The sequence below is a fragment of the Eptesicus fuscus genome, chromosome 3, assembly GCF_027574615.1.
Source record: "Eptesicus fuscus isolate TK198812 chromosome 3, DD_ASM_mEF_20220401, whole genome shotgun sequence".
NCBI lineage: Eukaryota > Metazoa > Chordata > Mammalia > Chiroptera > Vespertilionidae > Eptesicus > Eptesicus fuscus.
The window spans coordinates 16109533-16121463 of record NC_072475.1 but is presented as its reverse complement, the minus strand read 5'-3'; the positions used below and the strand labels follow the sequence as shown (position 1 = coordinate 16121463).

Below are 11931 nucleotides of genomic sequence, written 5' to 3'. Positions count from 1 at the left end.
TTTTCATGTTTCTTAAGGGTCAAGCAATGTTTGCTTAAGCTAGCAAACATATAGTGAAGAAATAACCATATACCAATGAATAAGCATATGACACAGGAGCAGTGTCTTAAACATGTCTTACAATTAAGGTATATATTTGAAAACTTGATTATTATTTTTTTATTTAATCCTTACCTGAAAATATTTTTCCATTGCTTTTCAGAGAGAGTGAGAGAGGGAAAGACAGAGAGAAATGTCTATGTGAGAGAAACACATCAATTTGTTGCCTCCTGTGTGCACCCTGACTACAGCCTGGACCAAAGGGGAGCCTGTAACCGAGGTACGTGCCCTTGACTGGAATCAACCTGGGACCCTTCCGTCTGCAAGCTGACGCTCTACCCACTGAGCCAAACCGGCTAGGGCTAAAACTTGATCATCTGTATTGAGATTTTTGCAACCAAACTTGGTCACTCAAATGGCAAAATGCCTTGGAGTGTGAACAGTGTTCGCGTTCATATGCCAGAGATATCAACCCAGGCAAGTTGTCGGCTCCAGGAGATCTTTGCTGCCTCTCTCCCCACAAAGCAGAAGCCCAGAAGGATTTTCCAACGTGGCCACCTGTTAAGTAAATAAAGAAAAAGGACAGGAGAATTAAATACATTCAGTAACATGAGGGGGTGGTCAACAAGGTAACACAATCACTGTGGTCCTCTTATTGGGTCAGAGTAAAGGGCAAGGCAATGTGGGCCTTGTCCTATTGTGTAACGGGGGACGATGCAAACTGGTAAATGAAAATCCTAGGGAGAGACAGCACAATCCATCTTTTCTGAAGATGAAATTGCTTCAGTCAGAAGTTGCTTTGGAAGCGGATAACACTCAAAATCAAGAGGGAAAGTTCATAATACAAAATCAAGAGGGAAAGTTTAAACTGTCTAAACATTAACACGTAATTGTTGCATGAGTAACACCTCTTTACAAGCGATCACCTGTAATTTTATTTTCACGTCACTAAACAAATATTTTCTCTCAATAAAAATTGAGGCTGGAGGTAGAAGTAATGAAAAAGTCTCACAGTTTGTATATTATATCTTAATAGAAACTAGCTTAAAATTAAATAAATAGGTTATGTTCCAACGATGATGTTTTGTTAAATAAGTGGTAGTCAACCCAGATAGTCAAATATTTTATTAATCTTTTAATAATACAGAACACAAGGTAATGGGAATAAGTTAAAGCCAAAAGTGTGATACATATGTAAACATCTAATAGGCTTGGTTTGCATTAGCTTCATGAGTTTTTTAAATACATATTTTTATTTATTTCAGAAAGGAAAGGAGAGTGGGAGAGAGAAATGGAAACATCAATGATGAGAAAGAATCATTGATCGGCTGCCTCTTGCAGGCCCCCCACTGGGGATTGGGCCCACAACCCAGGCATGTGCCCTTGACTGAAATCGAACCCAGGACCCCTCAGTCCCCAGGCCAACTTTCTATACACTGAGCCAAATGAGCTAGGGCATTAGCTTCATGATTTTTAAGTAACAAAGCTCAAAATAATTTCTCAAAACATTACAGTAAATAAAGTATTGGCTAAGTCTAAATGATTGGCATAAGCAAAAAGAAAACAAGAAATGAGACCACTAATAAAGCAGTTTATTAAGGAAGTAAGAATTAAAAAGAGGGAGCATGCCCAGAGATACAATAGGAATAATACATAAAGTGTCAAGTATAGTAATTCCATGAGGAAAGAAAAAAGGAATTGCATAAATATTAATTTAAAATCGATCAGACAATCAAACCTCAGAGGGAAGGTAGGGGAGGGTGGGGGTAAGGGGAGAGATCAACCAAAGGACTTGTATGCATGCATATAAGCCTAACCAATGGACACAGACAAGGGGGGTGAGGGCATGAGTGGGGGGATGGGGGGGTAATGGGGGGAATAAGGACACATATGTAACACCTTAATCAATAAAGAAATTTAAAAAAATAAAAATAAAATAAAAATGGAAATGTGTAATATTGGGGCAATAAGAAAACTATAATTAGGTTAGATCAGCAATTTTCAACTTTTTTCATCTCATGGTATACATAAACTAATTACTAAAATTCTACAACACACCAAAAAATATATTATAGTTTTTACTGATCTGAAAATAAATATAGGTATACTTTCGGTTCATTCATTCATACCAGATGGCTATTGTCTTGGCTGTTGTCATTTTTTAATTTTTATTTGACAGTCTAAGGGAAAAAGAGTTCAGTGCTTCTGATTAAATAGTCATGTATTGCATAAAAATTCTTGTGGCATACCTGTGTTCCCTGGTACACCAGTTGAAAATCACTGCATTAGATTATCAATGACCTCACTGATAATGTGAATTCTAAATAGTTATTTTGATATGAAGGCACAATAACATATAAGATTGATAAAACTCATTCAATAAAGCATGTGATTGCAGTGATAAGTCTATGAGATGGATGTTATTGTTTGTATCCAAATAAAATTCTATTATAATCACTTTCAAGGGCTATGTTAGGAGGTGTGCAAGCTGTGATCCGAACCCAAGAGAAGTAATAAATGACCTAAGTTGAAAAATAAAGTTCCTTTATCTAAAGCTGAGATTCTGTTGCAGCATAAATATGAGGAGCTCATTAAGCAGGGGTAGATTTTTCAATGCACTGGCTTCTCTTTGACTTTGAGTAGCTATCATAAAAAACAAGAGAGGTCATTTACCAGGGAAAAAGAAATGTGGCCCTAGCTGGTTTGACTCCGTGGATAGAGCATCGGCCTGTGGACTGCAGGGTCCCAGGTTTGATTCTAGTCAAGGCCACATGCCTGGGTTGTGGGCTTGATCCCCAGTGGGGGATGTACAGGAGGCAGCTGATCAATGATTCTCTCTCATCATTGATGTTTCTATCTCTCTCTCCCTCTCCCTTCCTCTCTGAAATCAATGAAGTATATATTAAAAAAAAAGAAAAAAGAAATGTGGTTTGTTTTAAAATTCAGCTCAGGTGGTTTAGTAAAATGTTATTTTATAAAATGTGCATTTTATGATTATGACCTTTAAATTTGTCCTTACATTTATTGATAAAGTCTGAAGGCTGCCTCCATAACCATGACCAAAGCAAGTCAGTTGTATTGATTATAATGAGGAAAAGCTTACTAGATAAATCAAAACAGGACCTCCTAATTATGGGAAGGAGCAAGCAAAAGGCCTGACTGTGCCTTTTCTATCAACAATCCTGTATTCTTTTCTTTACCTTTCCTTTTACTGTACTTGTTATAAGGGTACATGCATGTGTATATCTCTGTGTGTGTATGTATGCTTTAATCCCTCTCTAGGTTATCTGTTCTTCACATAAATATTTTAAATAAAATCATCTTTAAGAAAGATTTTAATAGCAGCACCTGGGAACTAAACAAGACAACTACTCTTTCCTATGAAGAAAATAAAATTCGTTGTACAACTGACCATACCTAAGACCATCCATCCTAAGGATATCCATCTCTAATTTTTCTCTGCCATCTTAGTAAACATGTATTATAATTAATTATTGAGTAAGTCTCGCTGATATGTGATTGAGTCTATTGGTACAAATAGATAGTATTCAAAAGGTAGATGGCATTATCCAGAAACCATAAGTCAGTGACCATTAAGTCATTCAGTGTGGTCAAGGACTTTTTACTTTCAAAGGGGCATTTTTTAATAATATAAAAGTATTATAGTATATAGTATAATAGCCCTTTGTGTAATATCCTATCTAATAAAAGAGTAATATGAAAATTGACCATCACTCCAAGACACAAGATGGCCACCCCCCATGTGGTCAAAGATGGCTGCCCCCATTTGGGCACAATATGGCCACCACAAGATGGCCTGCAGGGGAGGGCAGTTGTGGGCAGTTAGGGGTGACCAGGCCAGCAGAAGAGGGCAGTTGGGGGTGACCAGGCCAACAGAGGAGGGCAGTTGGGGGAGACCAGGCCTGCAGGGTAGGGCAGTTGGCGGGGACCAAGCCTGCAGGGGAGGGCAGTTAGGGTGCCCGGGCCAGCAGGGGAGGGCAGTTGGGAGGGACCAGGCCTGCAGGGGAGGACAGTTGGGGAGGACCAGGCCTTCAGGGGAGGGTAGTTTGGGGGGGGGGGAACCAGGCCTGCAGGGGAGGACAGTTGGGGGTGACCAGGCCAGCAGGGGAGCAGTTAGGCATTGATCAGGCTGGCAGGGGAGTGTTTAGGAGGTGATCAGGCTGGGAGGCAGAAGCGATTAGGGGCAATCAGGAAGAGGTAGGCGAGCGTTGGGAGCCATCAGTCTTTGATTGTGAGAGGGATGTCTGACCGCCCATTGGAGAGGGTGCAGGCTGGGCTGAGGGACACCCCACCCCATGCACGAATTTCGTGCACCGGGCCTCTAGTAAAATATATAAAAACAAGATGCCTGATGCATGAAGATTCATGCAATATGGGCCTTCCTTACCCTGCTGCCAGCACAGCCTTTGCTCTGGCCCAGAGCCACCTTTCTGCCTTCGCTCCACCAGAAGCCGCCTTTCTGCCTTCCCACGCTGCCCAGAGGCCCAGAGCTGCTGGGGTGGTGTGAAACGCCTGCGTAATCACCATGATGACGACACAAGCGTCCCACCCCCAGCCGCTGGAAGCCTGTGTATGTAAATCAACCTGCCATCTTTGTTGTGTTAATTTGCATACTCACTCCTGATTGGCTGGTGGGTGTTGCAAAGGTACGGTCAATTTGCATCTTTCTCTTTTATTAGTGTAGATATATAATATGAAGTGTCATATATACCTATTTATTCCTATAATATATCCCCATATGTAAGTATAGGGTGTCCCAAAAATATGTACACACACTTTTAATAATTATTAAGGCAAGGTTTATTAAAATGCATTTTACTTTCAAAATTGAGCTATCAGCTGTTAAAGTGTGTATATATTTTTGGGATACCTTGCACATGCCAATCTAACTATCATCTTTCCATGTAGCCATATATTCACAGAGATACACGGATAGATAGGTAGGAAGATATAGATATAAATGAAGGTATACAATGTGTTATGTCTACATACAGATAGGACCTATGATATATGAAGTAGCTATCATGATCAACAAAAATAATTTTTCAAAGAAGCTAAAAAGAGCTAAATAAGTTATAGGGAGGTCAGGAATGAGAAAAATTCCAGAGGCACCCAAATAAAGTTTTCATGGACTCCTCATTGTGTCAACAAAAAACATGATTGGGAAATTTTAGGATCCGTGGTTCTCCATTCTGTTTTCTACTTCATGGGAGAAGGAGTCAGATTAGCCTAATCTGCCTCAGGCTACACAACTGTATCTGAATGTTCTGTGGTCGGGGAGCAAAAGTTATGCAGCCCAGAGGAAGGCACAGGAGTTTACTCTCAGAGAATTGGAGTCATGATGAATTTAGCAGCCTCCCTGAGATACCTACTACCTGTGAGTAAGATGAGGCCACAAAGCCACCTTCCTGGTCCAGGAAGATGTGAGACAGCGATATAGAGTGTCTCCATGTGAGTGATCCCTCTTATACCGACCCTTATAATTGTAACATTATTTCAAAGGGAGAAAAACAAAACAAAACACTAAACTACAAACAGTAAGTTAGAGTCAATATTTTCTTACACTAAAAATGTTATTATTCTACCAATCATTTCAAAATAAGGGAATTTCAATCCAACCAATGATTTTTTCTTCTATTAATTTTGGACAAATAATAATAGTTGATTAGGCTGAAAACTCTACCTTTATCAATTACTATTAACAAGTACTATAATTTTAGAGACAAAGCCCATAGAATACAAACAAGGGAACAATTACCCTGACTTATAGCTGTAGTAGTTTGAACTTTTGGCTTTTTAATCTTTTTTAAATAAGATTACTTGTGGACTTTGTACGGATTCTATTTTCTCACTTAAAATTATGAGTCTTATCTACAATTCTTAAGTATAAGATTTAATTTTATTGACATAAATGTCAAAATTTTAATTGCCAAGGGCTTGGTAATGCAGAATATGGTAAGTTAAGTATTAATGAAAATTTTATTTTACTGTGTTCCAAAGAAGCCAAAGAAATGTTTGATGTAATATATGAAAATATGAATTATAGGAACATCCACAGCATTAAGAAATTATATTTGAAAAAAAAATATGACATAAGACAGTTTTTTTTTCTGAACCATATTTCTTCACATTCTCTATTAAATAGATGACTTAGGGCCTTAGAAATTCCTGAGAAATAATGTCCTTCTAAGTGGGCTTTATAAATATTCCTTGACAAGAAAAGATACATTTAATCCATATTTTTAGCATGCATTATTTTATAATTTCAAACTGCAAACCCAGATTTTCTCCCTTATTAAACAATTTGTAGATATGTGGTTGAAAAATGTACTTCAAATCTCTGTGGGAGAAAGATATTTCTTAAAAGAGAAAATGAACTATAATACAACAAAGAAATAAGTGACTTTTGTAATTTGCTTGATTAACTAATTGGACAAATTGCATGAAAAGCCTTTTTTCATGTTTAAAAATCCCAAAGTATTTTATATTGAAGCCAAACTACTGTGTCATTTACCATTAAACCAGCAGATATTTACTGAACTAAATGTGTCATTTACCATTAAATCAGCAGATATTTTCTTGCACTAAAAATGTTATTATTTCCCCAATCATTTCAAAATAAGGGAATTTCAATCCAACAGTTGCTTGAACATCTATTGTGTTCAAGCAACTGTTCTCTGTGCTGTGGGTTTATAGGACCTAAAGCAAAATGTTGCTGCACTAAAATAACTTAGTCATAAGAGTGCTTCTAGATTAGTTACAGTAGAGCATTTGTAAGCATTTCCAGGCAGAACGTTTAGCTAAAGGTAGCAAAGTGCCTGACTAATGGTTAGATAACAGTAATGACATTGATTTGTTTGTCATATCAAGAACTCTGAGAGAAGTCAGTTCCAGGGCTGGTCAGGGCATTGGATAGGTAATTGGGCTGATAAAGGCATTGGATAGGTACCTTGGTAATTCTCTTGGCTTTTTCTCTTGATTTTTCTTATGGCTATGCCAACTCAAAGTGCCACATTCTCTCATCATCATGTCCAACACCGGAAGAAAAGAGACCAGGAAAGGGCGGCTCTATTACCACACGTTTGTGGAAAACATTTCTAGAAAGCCCTGTGTTGGATCACAGAAGGTCATGAGGACCCAAGGTGAACATTATATGCTTAGATTAATGCTTCACAAAGTGTCATCTTCGCGACCTTGTTAGAAATCCAAATTCTCAGGTTCCAAACCAATCCAACCGAATGAGAAACTGGCAGTATAGCCTGCAGAAGATGAATGAGTTCTCCGGATAATTTTGATGTACTCTTATGTTCGAGAATCACTGACTTAGAGCAATCATGATTCACTCCCAGAGGCTGGATATGAATTAGAGTTAGGTTTCTAATCATACATCTCACGTTTCTCACTGAACCCTAGGCTGTTCTACATTTTTCTTGTGATTTGAGTTAACAATTAGAACACAAAAAGACCATCAAATCTGTAGATACAAAGTGCATAAAAATGATAGAGTCCATTATGATGGATATCATGTAACCTTTCAGTCTTTTCGTTGCCAGTAACAAAATGAAAATTAAACTGGCATGAACAGAAAAGTGCTTCATGAAGTTCAGGTCATGTAGAGTCCAATCAAAAAGCACAAGTGATAGAGTTGTCGCTGGTTTCTTTTGATCTGTTATTTTTCATAGTGACTTTAATCATGGCCTTTAGTTTCTAGGTGATCCAAGATTACATTTATTAAAGTGCAAATCTAGAGAAAATATAAGGTTTACTTTCTGTACCCTAAGAGTGTTATTAAAATCATGTACCATATGTGGGCCGCTAATTACCCTTACCATGTAATGTTTTAGACCGCTTAGCTCAAGTCTAAGTTACATGCCCGTTCTAAGATTTGGGGATGGATAGACTCCACTCCATGCTTAAGAATGGAAGAGATGTGGTTTCCACCCACATTTGTGGTGAGATCTGCTTTCTAGGACAGCAATGAGTGGATTTGAATGGCAAAAATAAATAATGGCAACGCTATGCATTAAACTTAATTCGTGTCTATTCCATCTTCTAGGCGATCGCATTTTTATTTATTTAAAAAAATATTTTTATTGATTTTAGAGAAGAAGGAAGAGGAAGGGAGAGATAGAAACATCAATGATGAGAGAGAATCATTGATCTGCTACCTCCTACATGCCCACTACTGGGGATTGAGCCTGCAACCCAGGCATGTGCCCCTGACCGGGAATTGAATGCTGATCTCCTGGTTCATAAGTCAATGCTAAACCACTGAGCCACATCGGCTGGGGAGGCTATCACATTTTTAAAAATAGCCTTTTATTTTGGAACTAGAGGCCCAGTGCACGAAATTCGTGCACGGAGGGGGGTTGTCCCTCAGCCCAGCCTGTACCCTCTCCAATATGGGACCCCTCGAGGGATGTCCAACTGCTGGTTTAGGCCCCATTTCTGCGGGATCAGGCCTAAATTGGCAGTCGGACATCCCTCTCGCAATCCGGGAGTGCTGGCTCCTAACCACTTGCCTGCCTACTGGCTTGATTGCTGCCTAACCTCTCCTCTGCAGGCCTGATGCCACCAACTGCCCTCCCCTGCCAGCCTCATGGCCCCCAACTGCCCTCCCCTGCGGGCCTGATCGCCCCTAACCACCTCTGCCTCAAACCCCACCACCGTTGCTTTGTCTGGAAGGAAGTCGGATGGTAGGAAGATGTCCAGTCTCCCGGTTTAATTAGCATATTAACCTTTTATTAGTATAGATAACTAGGGTCATAACAGAGAATTCTGGTGTATGTATGCCTCAGCTAGTTTCCTCTGTTATCATCATATTACATGATCATGGTACATTTGCCAAAACTAAGAAATCAGCATCAGTATATTATTTTCTCTAAACTCCAGACTTTACTAGGGTTTCATCACTTTCTCTATGAATGTCTTCTCTGCTTTAGAACCCACTTCAGGATACCACGTGGTGTTTAGTTTCATGTGTCTCCAGTTCCCTCTGGTCTGTGAGGATTTCTGTCTTTCCTTGTTTCCTTGTCACATTTGAGGAATACTAGCCAGGGATTGTGTAGACTATCCCTGATTTTTATTTGTCTGATGTTTTCCTAATAATTACCTATTAATTAGACTGGAGCAATGGGTTTTTGAAAAGAATACAGCAGGGATGAAGTAATCACGTTTGCAGATCAGGGAATGCATAATTTTGACATAAAATTGCTGTTGATGTTGATCTTCATTATTTGGCTGAGGTAGTTTTTGTAAGCGTTCTCCACTATAAAATTACTATTTTTCTCTTTCAATATTCCCTTCTTTGAAAGTATGGATATCTGTATATCTCTCTCTATCTCTAACTCTGTATATATATCTCTCTCTATCTCTAACTCTCTATATATACCTAGTCCATATCTATTTATGTATACTTATCATCTATCTATTAATCTACCAACTATCATCAGCTTCAATATTATGTTCTGATTTCTCTCTGTATAATGCTTTCATATGTTCACCTACAAAATAAAAGACATTTGAAAGTGAGATGTAATAAGCATGTACAGTATTTGAGGTGAGAGAGAGAGAGAGAGAGAGAGAGAGAGAGAGAACTATTTGGGAAGCACTGATTCAGGCAGAAGCCCAAATAGTGTTCAGATTAGGAGACAAAGGTAAGGGGTATTAGGAGAAAGGGAAGAACAATTACATCAATAGAAGGAAGGCATTTATATTTGTGCCGATAAGCAGTCATAGTAATGCTAATTCTAAACAATGTTTTTAATTTTTAGTCTGCAGTCATCGGTCCTTTAATCATAATTTCTCCTTTCTCCTTATCCTTACAAACACTTTTTTAGGACACAGTGTTGCTTTAGGCCCAGTCCAGAGTTTATTTTGCCCTGTTTTTAACATTCCAAAAGTTTGAGACACAAGATGTACAAGGCATTTCGGCGGCTCTGACTCCATTTTAAAGTGGCTCAGTTTACTATTCTTTTCACACATATATTAATCCCCCCTGAATTTGAAGTTTTTATATACTTGAAACATATATATGTATATACATACAGATACATTTATACACAAAAACACATACAATAGTTTTTTATGCCAGGTGTGGTCTAGTCAGAGTTTACCAACACTTAGGAAATGACAGTATTGGTATCAAGTTAAAATTTCTTGTCAGGAACAATATCTATGAAAAGTCATCAAAAAGCTGTTGATCAAAATTTGTTTAACACCCACTGGACAGCATATTCAGTGGGATAGTTTGAGTCACAAATACGTTTACAGAATTTTCTCTGATGATCAAAGTTTTACCTTTGAGGGCAAACAACAACAACAACAACAACAACAAACCACACAAAAACACACACACACAACAACACAAAAATCCATTTAAAGACCAATCCAAAGAGCGAGTATGTATTTGAAATACTGGAATGCTTTTTGCTTCAGGTTGAATTGTGTTCCCCTCAAATTCATATGCGGAAGACCTAACCTCTTTTACTTCAGAATGTGGCTATATTTGGAGATACGGTTTTAAAGACGTGATTAAATTAAATGATGCCTTTAGAATGGCGCCTAATTCAATATGACTGATGCCCTAATAAGAGGAAATTTGAACATACAGACAGCAGACATGTGCTCACACAGACACAACCTTGTGAAGACACGGGTAGGAGACAGCTAGCTGTCTGCATGCCAAGGAGAGAGGCCTCTTCTGAAACCTTAATCTGTGACTTCTCCCCCAGACCTATGAGAAAATAGATCTTGTGTAAGCCACCAGTTTGGGGTATTTTGTTAAGGCAGCCGTAGCCACACACTATAGCTTCAATTAGGTTGTTCCTGCCCCCTCACCCCCTACCCCCAGAACTATCTTACACTGAGCTTCTCCAATTCTTTCAACTACCTGTCAAAACAATACAGGGGCTAACCATTCCAGGCTGTTCAGAGCTATGCTGGCTTTTTGCACTGCAATTTCCACTTCCTGGGAAAACTTCTAGTCCAGTTCATCTATGGTAAAGTCTTATACTGATTCTTTTGAGTGGTGCTCTAAGTTGGTAATGACAGTTTTATAATACAGAGCCCAGAGATTTCAGTAGAAATTCAATAATCTAACCAGGCCTGGCTTATGTGAGATGATGTGGGATCATATCATATAAACTCTTCATGTATGTGTGACATATTCTTAACTTAAACTAGGATTAAATTCTACCCAAACCTATACGTTTAGTGTATAAGAAAAGAGGAAATCCCGGGACGTCATAGACGGGTGGACTTTGAGTTGTTTTGCTAGTGTGATGGCGCAGGTTTATCTGTGGGCTCTGGTCTTGCCTCCCCTGTGACCAGCCTTACTTATTTGTCAGAAAAAAATGGCTAGCTTGAATCTAAGAGAGCAATAGGTATCTACTGAGTCCAGAAAATTTATGTGACTCAAATGGGATTTACATTCCTGACTTTGCTTCATGAATGCTAAACTCAAAGCAAGTAAACAAGATAAAGAACATTAGCTCTTACCTCATTTTCATTTGCTCTTGTTATTACTAGGGGTCAGCAGAGTTTACCTGTCCAGTCATTATTCTTAAAATGACTGGCACTTATCAGGAAGATAGCATAATGAAAGAACAAAAGGAAACAACTTGTTCCAGTTAGCATTATGAGTCACCCATAGTTCCATTAATAGAACTCGATCAACTCTGACTATTATGGTCTTGGAATCAAACTTAAAACCAGAGATCTGTAATGGGAGGAAGGAGGAAGTAATGGTTGCTATCATGAATTTGGGGGTCAGATTACCACCATTGACTCCTGGCTCTACTATTTGAAATGGTGGCTTCTGGAGACTTGTATGATCGTTTTGAGACTGTTTCCTTATTTATAAAGTAGTAT

At 38.6% G+C, this 11931-nt stretch overlaps 1 long non-coding RNA gene across 1 annotated transcript; it reads right to left on the bottom strand.

Annotated features, from left to right (window-relative positions):
- Window positions 1-402: 402 nt before the first annotated feature.
- LOC114233047 (uncharacterized) lies at window positions 403-11644 on the bottom strand. Its single transcript, XR_003619171.2, has 2 exons — window positions 11560-11644; window positions 403-597 (listed from the first exon to the last, which is right to left on the bottom strand). It is a non-coding gene; the product is annotated as an uncharacterized LOC114233047 (long non-coding RNA).
- Window positions 11645-11931: the final 287 nt, after the last annotated feature.